Source organism: Xenopus laevis, chromosome 7S (assembly GCF_017654675.1).
Source record: "Xenopus laevis strain J_2021 chromosome 7S, Xenopus_laevis_v10.1, whole genome shotgun sequence".
NCBI lineage: Eukaryota > Metazoa > Chordata > Amphibia > Anura > Pipidae > Xenopus > Xenopus laevis.
This window is the reverse complement of record NC_054384.1, coordinates 12,549,964-12,566,144: the sequence shown is the minus strand read 5'-3', so window position 1 is coordinate 12,566,144 and position 16,181 is coordinate 12,549,964.

The window sequence follows — 16,181 nt, the reverse complement described above, 5'->3', positions numbered from 1 at the left end:
GTTTCTCTAATTTCATGGGACAAATTCGCCATCACTACTGGAGATGGTTCTAATCTACTTCAACCTAACACTTTATTGATTTAATGTTCTGTTCTAACTATGAGACATAATTAGCAAAATCCGGGGGAGGGGACCCTCAAATGTGCTCTTATTTGGGTACAAATTTAAACTCGACCACTTAGAAAAGTGAAAAAACAACTTGAATGCAGTAAAATCACATTCATTTTCAACGAGTGTTACAAATTTCCAATCAATCTTGAAAACACGTTACGGAGAATAGTTTGAAATTTGAGATTGCAACTCCTATTGACTTCTACATGAACTTGCCAACTTTTACATTCAAATTTTCTATTTGATTTTTTTAGGGCTTATTAACACTTGAAAGAAAAAGTGGATAAATCTGCCCAGAGCCTACTATAAGTCCAACTATTCCCTATTACTACAAAGAAGCAGTCACAATTAATCTCATCCTAATTAGCCTTAAGCCCTTAGGTCCAGGCCACAAACTGATTTACACAAAATTGTCAGATACATATGGGCTAAACATGTTATTCAGAACAAGTGTGGTTGTCTACTTCCTACTGTACATATCACTGTATTTTTTGATTCCCTCTAAAATTCGAAATGTTGCCTTGTTTCTGTACGTATCCATAAAGCCACTGCCAGTTATACGTAGCTCTCTTTGGCTATATTTACTAGATGTCTTGGCCACGGTGCTCCTGTCGTGGAACAGTTTCATTACAATCATAGCACAAGCTTTATAGTTCTCCTTTCCACAAGAAACAGAGTAAAAAAAAACTGGCTAAGTAAACATAATAATATTTTGCAGAAAGTACATAGGCACCCTGGGATTTCCACAAACATTTTAATATCACAGAGAAAACTATGAATCCCAAACTGTTCACATTAGCTCTGGGAGGGGAAACACCATCATGCTTAATGTGTTATGCAAGAGAAGGGGGGTAGTTTAAAAAAAGGCAGCTTGGAGAACATCTGATTTATTTTATTTCATTGGCAAGAACATACGGTACATTAAAAGGCAATAAAATTGACTATCACACAACTAACTACTCTAATAATGCTCTTTAATGGATATTAAAAGCAGGCACCAGTGAAACAGAAGAAAAGAACCTTCTTTTGGTTGAAGCAGTGTCTTAAAATTGCTAAATACAGATGGTAGCTACCATAACATCACTCACCAACATCCATCAAGATCAAAAGGGGAGAAGGAGTTAAGCAACGAGTCACTGGAATTTCTCCTGCAATTTGTGGTCGTGGGTGAGACGTTTGGAGGGTCATTACCTTCATTTTTTATTTTCCCTTTGTATTTTTGTATTGAAAATATATTCCTTTTCCCTTAGCTTCTGTGATTATTCTGCTTGCTACTGGAATCATGCTTCATTGTCTTAAATTGGCTGGGTCAATGAAGAAGGAGAACAATACAATGTTATTACACTGTAGCCCTCAAAGTCTCTGACACTCAAGTTGTGGTGAATCTACTTTCTATTAACCATCTATAGGAAAACAGAGGGAACAATATAACCCTTTACTCATCTTGCTGGGCACCCTGAGCAAGCATAGGAAGGGTAAGTACAATATGGGTTTACACGTGAATAGCCAAATTACTTGTATCATTTTTAGGTTGGTATCGGGATATAGAAAATATTTATAGTGGTGTAGAATTACATACGTGTAGCATGTGCAGAATACAAAATGCCCAGCATTGGCTAGTCATCCTTGTTCAAGCACTGCATGACTGGTCATGGGTGGAACTATTGACAGGATAATCAGTGTTTTAGAGATTGAATCAGAATCAGATGCCATAGGAGGAGGAGTTCATTCAGGACAATGCTGGGAGCTGCAGATGATCCCTTGGAACCCATTAGCTGGGTACATTATGCAACTAAGTTCCAGGTTTCCCAGTCTTTCCCTCCAATACTTAAGACAGTTTGTGGGTTTCCTGACTGCAAGCAAGCAGGTGTATGCTTAGGCATAATCCCCTAAAAGAGAGAGCCAGGAAAGGGTTATAATGTTCTTCTTAAGACCCCGGTGCTTAAAGGGCATGTAAAGTCTAAAATAGAATAAGATTAAAAATGCTGCATTTTGTATACTAAATATAAACATGAACTTACTGCACCACAAGCCTAATCAATCAAATAATTTATGCTTTCAAAGTTGGCTACAGGGGGTCAACATCTTGTAACTTTGTTAAACATCTTTGCAAGACTAAGACTGTGCACATGCTCAGTGTGGTCTGGGCTGCTTAGGGATCGTCATAAACAAAGCTGCTTGAGTTCTGCATGGCTGGGAAGTAAGGCGGGGGTTCCCCCTGCTGTTCATAAGTATGATTGTTTCCCTGCTCAGCAGTTATGGACCGTTTGACAATTCCTATCCACAGCAGTAAATGAAGGGGGAATTTCACTGCATACAGTCAGGCTTCTTATAAAAACTGTACGCATTTTTTAATTAAAGTATATTGGAGATAGGTTTCTTTTTCATTAAAGAAATAAAAATGGGATTTTATTTGTTTGCCTTTACATGTCCTTTAAATACCCATGAGAACGTTTAAAAATGTCTTGCATACAATAACTTTTTCTATATAAACCTCTCCTAGTTTCATCCTGATACAGCACATTCTTGTTCTTATTCTTACTTTTATTGTAGCTTATGAGAAGAGAAGCATTTCTGTAATGCCAGCACAATCAATAGGAGTATTGCTGTGTGGCATATTTCACATAATAGCCCTTGTCCTATTGCTAGTGGATAACATATGATTACACTGAGGGCAAAAATCAATCATGAAAATGTTATAAGCCACAAACAATACAAAGCTGAACACCAGGGAGTAGGTAAGAACAGATGGTGTTGGCCATTGCATTGTAATTTTAAGAAAGCTCAGCAATTAACAAGATATTGCGCGTGTCAAAATAACAATCAGATTCTTTTCTTAGATACTACATTCTACGTACGAGCTCTTTATTACTTTACAGCTGCCTGGTTGGTACTGTATTAATAACCGACACAGTAACACCACTTACAGATGGCAATACGTTCTAAAGAATGGGAACTGATGCATATCTGGAAAACCTTTGCTCAGTGGTTCATTCACTGGAAAATTACTTGGTTTATTCATTTCTTCTGTAATAAATTAAGATTCAAGATGCATTTGATTAAGATTTAATGATTATTAGGCCCATGGAACACAGGGTGCATTGGCCTTTGCCAATTTTTATAGGTTGAACAGAAAGCCCATATGTGAATTTGCTAAATTTCTGTCCAAAATAGGGGATTCATTCAGTTACATGACTGCCAGCTCAAGAATGTCAGTCAAGAATAAGCCCTGAGGCTCTGGGATGACTTCTACCTAGTGATGGTGAATTTGTCCCCTTTCGCCGAAAAATTCTCGATTTTCCTGCAAAATTCGCGAAACGGCAAAAAATTCACAAAATGTGAATTTTGACGCCGGCATTAAAAGGTAATGGGCGTCCAAATAATGTTGACACGTGATGATTTTGACACAAGCGACTTTTCCTCCACGCATCCAAAAAATTTTTGACGACGATGAATTTTCGCTGCAGTTTTGCGAATTTCTTCGCCGCCAGTGAAACGTGGAAATTCATCGCAAATTCACGTCTGGCGAATTTATTCGACCCATCACTACTCCTACCTAAAATTGTAAAGTTAAAGGCATACACTGAATTTCTAATTTTATTAGGCTTTAAAGGGGAACTCTCATTAGAGAATATCCACAATTACTATTCTGAAGTGTCTCAGTGCTTTGTAACAAATAACTGCCTACTTATTGGCAAGAAAAAATGTAAGGTTGAGGAAGAACACTAATAAACTACATATAGAGAGGTAAGGGATTCATTATCAGAAATTTCAGAATTACGGAAAGGATAGCTCCCATAGACTCCATTTTATCAAAACAATCCACATTTGTAAGAATGTATATCTTCTTTTCTGTAAAAATAGAGCATTACCTTGTACTTGATCCAAACTAAAATATTATTAAACCTTATTGGAAGCAAAACCAGCCTATTGGGTTTACTTCATGTTTACATGATTTTCTAGTAGACTTCAAAAATTCAAATTTTTAAAAATGATTTTCTTTTTCTCTGTAATAATCAAACAGTACATTGTATTTAATTCCAACTAAGATATAATTAATGTTTATGGAAGGCATTATTTGTTGATTAAAATTGAGTCTATAGGAGATGGACATAATTTGGAGCTTTCTCGATAGCGGGTTACTGGATGATGGATTCCATACAGTGGCTTGACTAGAATATTCAATATTCAGAGAGGCCTGACGCACTCCGATCCTTATCCTAGATCATGACAACCTACAGAACTGAAAGACTCACAGCCTTGCGATTTACTTGTAGATACAGTAAAACCACCCGTCAGTCATGTCTTTCCTCATGCCATGTCTTATTTTAGTTCTTTACTGAGTGATTATTTGTAGTCCTGCTGCTGTCACTGCCTAACAAAACATCTGTGCGACTAGTGCAAATATGATTTCATTACTTGTACATCAGGCATTAATCATTCATGTGAACAGCGTGCGTGGATATTAATGTAAGTAACAAACATTTTTCTTAAAGGAAAACTATACCCCCCAAACAATGTAGGTCTCTATAAAAAGATATTGCATAAAACATCTCAGATGTAAAATCCTGCTTCATGTAAATAAACCATTTTCATAATAATATACTTTTCTAGTAGTATGTGCCATTGGGTAATCATAAATAGAAAATTTCCATTTTAAAAAATAAGGGCCGCCCCCTGAGATCGTAAGATTCACTGTACTCACAAACATACCAACAAACCATACATGTTAGGTCACATGAGCCAATTAACAGACAGAGTTCTGTCTTTTGCTTCCACACTTCTTCCTGTTACAGTTAGAGTTGCAGTATTTCTGGTCAGGTGATCTCTGAGGCAGCACACAGACCATCACAAAATGGTGGTTCAAGGCAAGAGATGTAAAAGGGCAAGATTTACTTAAATATATATTCCAGTTTGGTAAGATTCTTTAATATGCCACTTAATATCATATGAACTGTTGCTTAAGTGTTCATTTTGGGGGTATAGTTTTCCTTTAATGCAAAAGGACAATTGTACACAAGCTATGTCTGTGTTAGGGAAAGTGCTGCATGCTATTGGCAGTTCTTACAAGAAATGCCTTAAGAAAACATGAGAAGTTTGGCTGAAGTTGTAAGAGAAAATTGGAACATACAGCGTCAGACTGAGGGGCCCAGGGCCCACCGGGCCTTCAGCCTCAGGGTCTCCCCATGCCACCCTCCCAGATGCAAACAACTCTGTGCCGTCACCACACACCCCCAGCAGTGTGGCCATCATTAAGGAGAGGGAGTGCAGGAGCGGGTCTGGGCCGGTGGGGCCCAAAAGAGCCAGGGCCCACCGGGTTTTTGCCCGGTGTCCCACCAGCCCAGTCAAACCCTGGGAACATATAATTTTATTTGTGGGGCAGCATGCACCCTTGTTCAACATGAATACAATGAATAGGGATTGTGCTTAACATACTTTGTGGCTTAAATCACTTGTTCCAACAGATTGGAGTCCCAGAATATACTTTTTCTCCTAAATGTTTGCTCCTGTACCCAGTCCTAGGGACCACAATGTAATCAATACGTAGAAAGTAGATGGAGACAGACCAGGATACACAGTAGCTATGCTGCAAAATGTTGTATTAGAGACACTACAGGGGAATGTAATAAAAAGAGGAAAACATTACGAATAAAAATTTACACAATGTAATATTCGTCATAAGGTTTTTATTGCATTGCGCATTGTGAACCTTTAACACCTGCTATTGAGTTGTGTTAAATATTTTGTTGCAAAAAATGGTTTGCGATTGCGAAATTTTATTACATTCGCTGCGAACACTCTTAAAAGCAATTTGGTCGCAAACTTTACGAGAAAGTCGTTGAGGTCTTTAATCAGTTAAAAATGGGGTCGTTAACATTTGCAAAGGTGTTAGTGAACATTTTTTGCAATAAAGATTCAAATTACATTCCCCCAAAATTGTCCTCTATCAGACTTGATAAAGGGCAATTCTGCTGTAGTGTCTATTTTGTATCATAGCTACTGCATATCCTGAATTCTGAATTTTATTTGGCTTTATAGAGAATATCCACAATTACTATTCTGATGTGTCTCAGATGCAACCCTTACTATGACTCTCAAACTGCTCCATATTTGTGCCTGCTTTAAAGCATCTGCACAATTACGTCAGGTGTAGCTTAGTGCGGGTTCACAATTATGATTGAATTTCAGAAAAATTACTGTAAATAACCCCTTATTTCTATAAAATGTCAGACACCATTTCGAAAAGAAGAGTTGAGGTTAGAGCTTGCCAAAACATATTTAGAGTATTCTGGTCACAAAGGTTAACATTGTAAATCAGTTTGATGTTAAATAAGATCAATATCTACAACTGTTGCGTTGACAAACTCCCTTCGCTTGAAAAGGGCACATACTTCATTGCGTACAGCACCGTGGCTTTGAAACATATTTATTACACTTACATTTGCTGCTGTTTCCTTTTAGCCTTTATGCTCTTTACTGATTTGGGGAAACAGCCAATAATAATCGCTGTAGCCAGTTAAAGTGCAAGTCTGTCGGTAGGTGAAAACAATTCACTCTGTCATTCTTAAACACAGTAAAGCCACTGGCAAAATATGACTGATTGGCTTCTCAAAGACATCTAATGGAAAATATTGTTTTCTTTACCTGCCACATAAACTCTCTCTATAACTTGAAATAAAACATTATCATTGTAAATAGATAGAAATACTCCAAAAATGTGTATTTAATACAGGTATGGGACCTGTTTTCTAGAATGTTCGGGAAATGGGGTTTCCCAGATAATGGATCTTTCTGTAATTTGCTTTTTCATAGCTAAGGCTACTAGAAAATCATGTAAACATTAAATAAACCCAAATAGGCTGGTTTTGCTTCCAATAAGGATGAATTATATCTTAGTTTGGCTCAAGTACAAGCTACTGTTTTATTATTACAGAGCAAAAGGAAAGCATTTTTAAAAATTTGAATCATTTGGATAAAATGGAGTCTATCGCGATGGGTTTTCCATAATTTGGAGCTTTCTGGATATCGAGTTTCCGAATAGTCACAAATATTTGCATTTAACATAATTTAGAGTTGTTGAGTGGCACCTCATTGGGTAAAGATTAGCTCTAAATTTAATACTTGTAGTCTTCACAAAGTAAAATGGACCTCAAAGACATGCTCATCTCACATCAATATGGTTCTGATTGGGTTCATCAGCGCTGCATTCTTGAGGGGTAGGTTGGGGGTTGTACATGAGTGTCCCCTTTGGTGACTCCTAACATTCCCATCATTTAGACTCAAGACAAAGCAGGCCTTTATAATTGTATATGACAGGCATAAAATGGCACCAATTGCACGAAGAATGTCACCACCACTGGAGGTGTAGGCTAACAGAGGTCACAGTCCGGAAGGAAAAAAACAAGGTTTTTTTTAGCAGCATAACCTCTAGCCAATGATGGTCATCCACACCAGGAGCTGCCTGATAAGTAAGTACCCCAGCTTGCTGATTATGTGCATACATATGATGTAGGACCGGGGTAGACTGTGTTGTACATCTGCTAGCATCCTTTGTCAAATGCATTTGTATAATAAGTGAACTGGGGCACTTACTCATTTTACACTTGCATGTTCCTCAACATGGTGACCCAAACCAAGGGCTCACTCCATTTTTTGTGGGTCCAGTACTGGCTAGTGGCTTCTCTGCAATAAAAAGAAAAGAATGTTGTTTTTCCCTCCCGAAATGGAAAGGACTATTTTGCCTTTGTGGTTTTTAATGCCAACAATATACTGTGTAGAAAAGAAATGCTTCCAAATGTATAAATTTTTATTACATTTCTTCACATCAGATGCAAATGAAGCTGCATGTTGACTCTCCCATCATATATTTACATGTTAAGCCCAGAGTTTATTCTTTTAATAGATCCTCCGAAACAGCACACTGACCTTGAATTAACTCTCAAAATTTGGTAGCTACGTCTAGCAATGCTTAGCTACATGTTGATTTAAAATAACGGAACATTAAATCCTAATTACAGTGGATTAATTCAGCTTTGTTTAATTAGCTGTTAATTTTCAAATCCCCTAATCTGTGTGCTGAAGGATTTGTTATGCTACAGAAGCCTTTGCAGATTAATATTTTTTCCTTTCTACTCCCATGGAATTAGAGTTTAATAAAGATATCGTGATAAATTGAAGGCATTCTAAGCCTGGGGTATTTGTTTGTTTGATTTATTATTTAACTGAATAAGGCTGACATTGAAAGCGCTATTAAACATTTTTCAACTTTTTTGCTGTGCTACATCATCACTAAATAGTACTTTTGTATAGTTGTATAAAGTACATTTTAATTGAAATGTGTTGTTAATGCTATAGATTGTTATCAAGTGCTTTTTTGCCTTTAGCAGCCATCTTTAGTATCAGGTTTAACCTTCTTCTCTTGGTCACATACCAGCTGTCCATCCAACTCCAACTTCGCCATTTTATTTAATGACCTGCTCTTGCATTAGTTCTTCCAACCCTTTTTGCTTATGTTTGTGGGTATTTGTAGACATGCAGGTTCCCTTAGGCATAAGCATGGGGTGTTATGGCTATCCATTCCATGACAGATTCCAACATTAGAGCTAACATCTCTTTGGTAGAGTGGTTTCCTAGTGCAGACAAAGGTTATGGAAGACTTTCTCCGGAGTGCATACATATTAGTGAAATGCAACAGTGCACTTGGAGTGTTGCAGTAGAAGAATGATTATTTATTTTTACTATAGGTTTAGTTGGAGGTCTTTCTCACACCAAACAAATCCAAAGGTTTTACTGCCCTTACACTATGAATGAGGTTTTGAGAAAATAACTGGATAGGTTCCATGAACTCCTTCATTTTTGATGATGGGTAGGGTTTTAATATATGTTAATGTATTAAAATATGCAGGGAGGGGCATAGGGTATTACTCACTTTATAGTCCATTCACACATGAGGACTGATACGTTGGTTTGTTGGGCAGCCAACGCGCTGCTTGATTGATGCTTGTTGCCATAGATGCCTAAAGCGCACCAATCATAACTAATATCATTTCCTAAGTAAATACACTATGTGAAAGTTCAAGAAATCCGACTTTTAAAACAGTTAGAATTGTTTGTATAATGTAAATGATCAGCTCACTATTCCTTCTGCAAGATCTCCCCTATCTCCACTGCAGTTCTAGCTGAGGCAGCCATCTTGGATTTCACTGGCTCCTCCTACCTATCTTCCCAGCCAACTGTAGCTCTGAAATCTCGCACATGCTCAGTTGAAATTCCTTGTTGCTTATCAACCCTTCTAAGCTATTTTCAAATCAGCCAAACCTGTGTGTTAGCTGCTGTTCAGTAGTGCTGCCACCTGCTGGAAGTTAGTGTGTGCCCTTCATTTGCATAATAACATCACCAGCAGTGGACAAGATAGGGAAATCTCCTGATACTTCTAGTGAAGGAGTTTACTAAAACAAGGCATTCTGGGTAGAATACTCAAAGCAGTGTTACAATCTGAGCATGCTCCTAAAATTTGCATATTATAGTCTCTGTTATAGTCACAGTATGGTCTCCCTCAGTGAAAGAACCCATTTGACAAAGTAAGGGATTTTTAAAACCTGCAGTTTTTTCGAAAAACTATTTATGTAGTTTGGTTAAACGTGTTTATGTTGTACTAGTCAGATTGTTAATATATGTTTGATTTTGGCTGTGATAGGTGCCCTTTAAGGATTTGGTTGTTTAACCCTTATAAAGACACTCTTTAGGATACTCCACAAAAACTTCAAGATAGGAAGGTGCCTTTGCAAGTTCTGGAAGAAGGTATGGTCTAGAGCTGCTCATATATACAGTAATTTCTGATATACCTGTATTATTTATTGATTCTATAAAAGACATCAGTTTAAACTTCAGTCACGTGGAGATCATCTTCTCCTAGATTTCTGCCAGAGAGAGTCAGTTATGCAGAGAATTCTGGAAATGTACGGCAGTTTGTCCTCCATCTAGATGAAACTTGACCGCGGGATAGACAACATACCTGAGATGAGCGAAATCAAATGTTTTTCATTATACACCGTTTAAGGTTAATATGCATAACTTTAAATCTTCCACCCTTCCCAAACTTCTCCAACCAGTGGCCTTGAACAAATCTAGTACTGTTTATACTTGTAAGGATACCAGAGCAACGAAAAAGCCTTTCCGTACAGGGAATATTTTCCCTGTTTAAAGAGTCATTTGAGGGTGCTAAATAGATTTGTAAGGTTGTTACCTAATCCCATTAATACAAGGCATATATGACATTTGCATGCTGTATGATTATTGATTATTAAATCAAATCTGAGGCATGCTGTTGTGCTCTATAGCATGGATCATCTCTGATAAATACTATAAACCCAATGGATTAGATAAAAGCCACACAGCTGTCTCTCTACATAATATACTTACAGTATTAAAAAAATAATTATTCAAACATTCGCAGAAGTCAGTGCAAGGAGGAGAACTGCAAGCTCAACCCTTTGAAGGGGAAGGAAACCTAGTCAGCGCAAACCCCTCCTCCCGTTTGTTGCCCACCCTCCCTCCTCCCCCCTGGCCTACCCGTCCCGTTGGGCAAATGCCCCTAACTTGTTACTTACCCTTCTTAAAGGACTAAGAAGAAGTGCTATACACTTGGGGGAAAGGACAGTTAGTTAGGCACCCCTCAGCAAAAATGTTTGGTAATAGTAACTAGAGACAGCTCTGAATTTTTCTGATCAGACTTTTAAAAGGGAAAATAAAAAAAATTAGGAGGAAAAAAAAACTCGATGTTTTGGGTGATTTATTAAAGTCCTCATCATTATATGGAAAACTATTTATCTGTAATGTATAATTACTAACAATATACAGGGTGTAAATGTATTATTTTCAATGTGTGGCTGATTTGAATTCTCCAATTAAGCTTGCTTTACCTCTACAAACAGTCAATAGAATAACTTTGCTTTAATGATTAAGTAGAAATACTGTTCTGTACTGCTGCCATTGTTCCCAGACCTGACGTGACACCTGGGTCATAGAGGGACACAGAAAGCTGAGTTTAAGGAAACATACTGAAATCACTACAAGTGTTCTTGAAATAATAATTACCTACAGACAGAGCTTTTTTGAACTGGGGGCATTGTTTATCTGAATATTTTTGTTTAGTTAAATGTAAGGGATTTGTCAAACTATTACCCAACACAGCAACCAATTAAATCACATCTATAAGTTCAAGAAGGCAAATAGTTCTTGAAGTTTTTACCTCTTTGTATAAAGAAACATATAAACATTAATGAGAAAAAACAAGCTTTGCTTATTCATACTTAAAGTGCCCCTATTCCAACTCTACAGCTAGTTCATAGACAGATAATATAATATATGTTCCTGTAATGTTGCCCTTACAACTACTAGGGGAACAGCTTAATTGGTTTCATAAGTGTTATACAATTTGGTCCATTAGTGATTGGGAAACCAACATTCTCTGGCAGTTGGGGTATTGTTTTCAGGTAGGTCAAGGTTGCACCTTTCATTACATTTTCCCATACACAGGGTTGGACTGGCTCAGGGGAACCCTTCCGACCTCCAAACTCCCGCCCCCACTGTGAGCATGCACAAAATAAGCGCCACATACGCACTGACACCGATGGCTGCCAATGGGTCAGCTGATCGGGGAGCAGGTCTGGGCCGGGCCCGCCGGGTTTTTTCCTGGTGACCTGCCGGCCCAGTACGACCCTGCCCATACTGTACATTTGTACTTATTTGAATAGCCTTCTCTATGAGTTTTGCTTTAATAAACAAGGTCTGGATACTAGAAATACCTTCAACACCCACTTGCCACTAAGGGGACTGAGCTGCTAGTAGTTCCACACTGGAATAAAACTTATATTGGAATATTGTTCATTCATGTTGCATATCCAAAATGTTGGATTTCTGTCTATTGACCCCATAGGAAGACATATATTTTATTTTCTGGCATGCACAACCAGATAAAGTGGAAGAAAGTTACGTTCAGCTGGGAACAAAAAAAAAATAACTTACAGTGACTTCTCTTCTAATAATATTTTATGTGAGGCGTAAAATGTGTTTCCCGTAGGATGTCATACATTTTTCAGCTCAGCTAAATATGAAGTATCTCCTTCCTGCTATCTGGCAATTCCTGACAACAGAAATAAGAGAAAAAAAGGTCAAAACAATATCCATTAATTACCGTAAAGTTCCTTAATTATAAGTGCCTAAAGGATTATATACTGAAATGTCCCTTTTTCGGTGTTGAGTAACTATTCCCTTTTCAGAAAATCTCATGACTTCAAACTGCAGGTGAGTCGTTTCATTTTCTAAGGGGCCTTAAAACTAAATTATATTTAGTGCCTCTGTTGAAAAGCATGAGAACTGCTGCTTTGTGAGATACAACAGGTTTAAAGGGACAGTAAAGATGTATATTCAACGCATGTCCTATAAATAAGGTATAAATTAAAAATCAATTCTGTGTTTTGTTTGAATGGAAATATATCAGTAGTTTTTATTAGTTACAGTGCAGAACAGGGGCACTTTCATTTTTCATATGATCTCACTTGTACGGTTCTTCAGAGCAGTGGCAAAAGGAAAAGAAGGGAGTAAATTAAGTGGTGGAAGAAGAAGAATGTACATTGGTTATTCAGAATTCTTAGGACCTGTGGTTTTCTGGATTACAGATCTTTCTGCAATTTAATTTTTCATACCTTAAAGGGGAACGATCAAGAAAATAAAAAATTAATTTAAGCTTCCCCTTACTAAAGTAAGAAACTTTCTAAATACATCGAATCGATTAAAAATTCTGTACCGTTTATGAAATAATCAAGTTTATCTTGACTATTCCTCTCTCGGCATCTGTTTCTCTTCATTCTCTCTTCAAGCAACAGTTGGGTGTCAGATGAATGATCCAATATATCTTATAAAGAGGGGGGCTCCCTTTCCTAGCAGATGTATTAGAGCTCACTCAAATAACTGATTCCAGTACAATTCCAGTAAAAAACATAATAACTGATTCCAGTAAAATTCCAGTAAAAAACAAAATAACTGCCTTTTGCACAAATTCTGCATGTAGAGAGACAGGATTTATGGTGATTTTAATAGAGTGAGCTCTAATACATCTTCTAGGCAAAAGGAGCCCCCCTATAAGATATATTGGATCATTCATCCCACACCCAACTCCTGAATGAAGACATCCTGAGTAGAAACAGATGCCGAGAGAGAAATAGTGAAGATGAACTTGATTATTTCATAAACGGTACAGAATTTTTTAATTGATTGCATTTAGAAAGTTTCTTATTTTAGTATGCTGAAGCTAATTTAAGAATTTCAATTTAAATTAAATTTTCATTAGTCATGGGCGAATTTGGGGCATTTCGCTTTGCCAAAAAAATTTTGAATTTCCAGCGAAATTTGCGAAACTGTGAAAAATTTGCAAAACGGCGCCAGCGTCTCGTTTTTGACAATGGCGTCCATTTTTCGCTGGCGAATTTTCGCTGCTGTTTCACAAAAAAAAATCGCGGGAGTTCGCTGTGAATTCGCACCTGGCGAATAAATTCGGCCATCACTAATTTTCATTGTTTTCAATAGTTCCCCTTTAAGTCTACTAGAAAATCAAGTAAACATTAAATAAAGCCAATAGGCTGGTTTCACTTCCAATATGGATTAATTATATTAGTTTGGATCAAGTACAAGCTACTGTTTTATTATTACAGAGAAAAAGGAAATTGTTTTTAAAAATTTTGATTGTTTGGATTAAATAAAGTCTATGGGAGACAGCCTTCCCATAATTCTGAGCTTCCTGGATTACGGATTCTGGATAATGGATCCCATATCTCATAGTTCATTTCACTGTTAATGCAGGGATGTTGACCCAGAGCTTTTAGGTTCCAGGTGTGTTTTGGCAGTGACTTCAAACCCATGGCCGTGCCCCCCTGATCACATTGCATGCTCTGCTTAATGCTGCCAATTTCTAAAGAAATGAAGGTATATTTTTAATGCATTTTTAATGGAGGGGGACATTTCAGGATGCAGATGATTGGACTGCTATTGTAGGTGAGAAACTGAGAGGAAAAATATCATTATATGTATAAGACAGAGGCAGCGTTTATACAGAACTCATTATCTCTATGTAGAGTGAGGGTTCACATACCAATTACAAGCATTTTGTCTCCAGGGTGGTAAGTAGACTAAGCACTGTTACTTACTCCCAAGTGATCTCAGTTTCAATTACGGTCGCATCTGCATGCCAAGCGATGACTGACGCATTTCCACGCAGCAATTGCTTGACATGTGGGTGCAACAGCATTTCAGACAATTAGTTGGAATAGATTTCAACAGTTTTGGAGCTATTAATCACCTGGGTGACAAAACATCCTAGATTTCCTGCATGCGTGTGGGCCAATGAAAGATATAATACAACCGCTATATAGTGGGAGGCCTATTTAATCATTTTTGAGATTGAGAAGAAAAATACACAGGTGGCAAAAAAAACCTCACCAGATTTTTTTTTTTTTTAAAGTCACGCCCCAATGAGAATCCCATTGTTGCATTAATTTTAATAAGGCTAAAAAACTTGAATATTTTAATAAACTGGGAAAATAAAGTTGTTTGAAGCTATTCTTGTTGACTTTTGAATCTCACCAGCTTTTACTTTTTGTATGGTGACTTTTTTCAGTCTTTTTTGTTAATACATTCAGAAAAATACCTTTATTTTTTTGCTCCGTGGTTTTTTTCACTATTTTTCTCGAATCATCGGAAATGTTTTTTTTTTTTGTATTTTTTAAATAAGGGAGCAATATATTGCCCATTTGTCCATTGGTTGCATTTTCCTATAGAAAAACAAAAGTAAACCTTTCTTTTAAAATGTATGTAAATTAGTTCTTTCCAAAGCAAATTTTATTTACTATTAACAAAACATTACTCACCATTCCCAGGAACAGATTGGAACATTATATTTGATGTCTGCTGACAGAATCAGATCTGAGATGCAAAGTTCTACATCAAACCAAACTCTGAATCCCAGTCTATCACAACTAATGAAGCTGCATGCAGCCGAATATTAAGAGGGAACTTCCTTTCTTCTAATCGGAATGCAAATTAGCAAAACTTATGACATCTGGTTGACATTTATTAGCAGTAAAGATAGTTAGGCATGTTGGAGTCACCCAACGCCCAAAGTCTCATAATGAATTGGTCTAGTGGATTTAAAGGGCAACTAAACTCTAAAATAGAATAATGCTAGAAATGCTGTATTTTGTATACGAAATATAAACAAGAAATGACTGCACCAGAAGCCTAATTAAACAATTGATTTATGTTTTCAAAGTTGGCCGCAGGGGGCTGCCATCTTGTAACTTTGTTAAACATCTTTGCAAGACCAAGACCATTCACATGCTCAGTGGGGTCTGGGCTTCAATTGGGAGATTAAGTTTAGGGATCATCATAAATTATTAAAACAGCACAAGTCAAATAATATCTGCCAGAAGCTGATACAGCAAGAATGAGTAATAATCAGAATATGCAGACTGCACTGGTTCTGGGGATACAAATCTCTTCACAGTCGCTGGCTGCTTTATAGGGAAACAAAGAAAGCTGCTCAAGGTTAGGGAAGTAAGGTGAAGGGGCTCTCCTTCTGTTTGAAAGTATGATTGTTTCCCTGCAGAGCAGTTAGGGACCGCCTGAAGTTTCCTATCTGTTTCCTATCTGCAGCAGTCAGAGCAAGTAAAATGAAGGGGGAATTTCACTGCATACTTGTCTTGTAAAAACTGTGCACATTTTTTTTTCTTAAATTATATTGGAGATCGATTCATTTTTCATTAAAGAAAGTAAACATGGGATTTTATTTTTTTGCCTTTACATCCCCTTTAATGGCTGTGCATATATTTACAATTGGTCAACTTTATTTCCAGGAGCTTCTGTGAAGCTATACATGTTCAGTAGTTGGAATACAACTTATAAGAAATTCTCCAAATGTCTAAATGCTAGCAGCCTCAATGGCCAATCTATATCCCTGTCTAGTAGTAAATTCATCCTTCCACGCAGTATGAATGTTGGTTTTACCCTACCTGAGT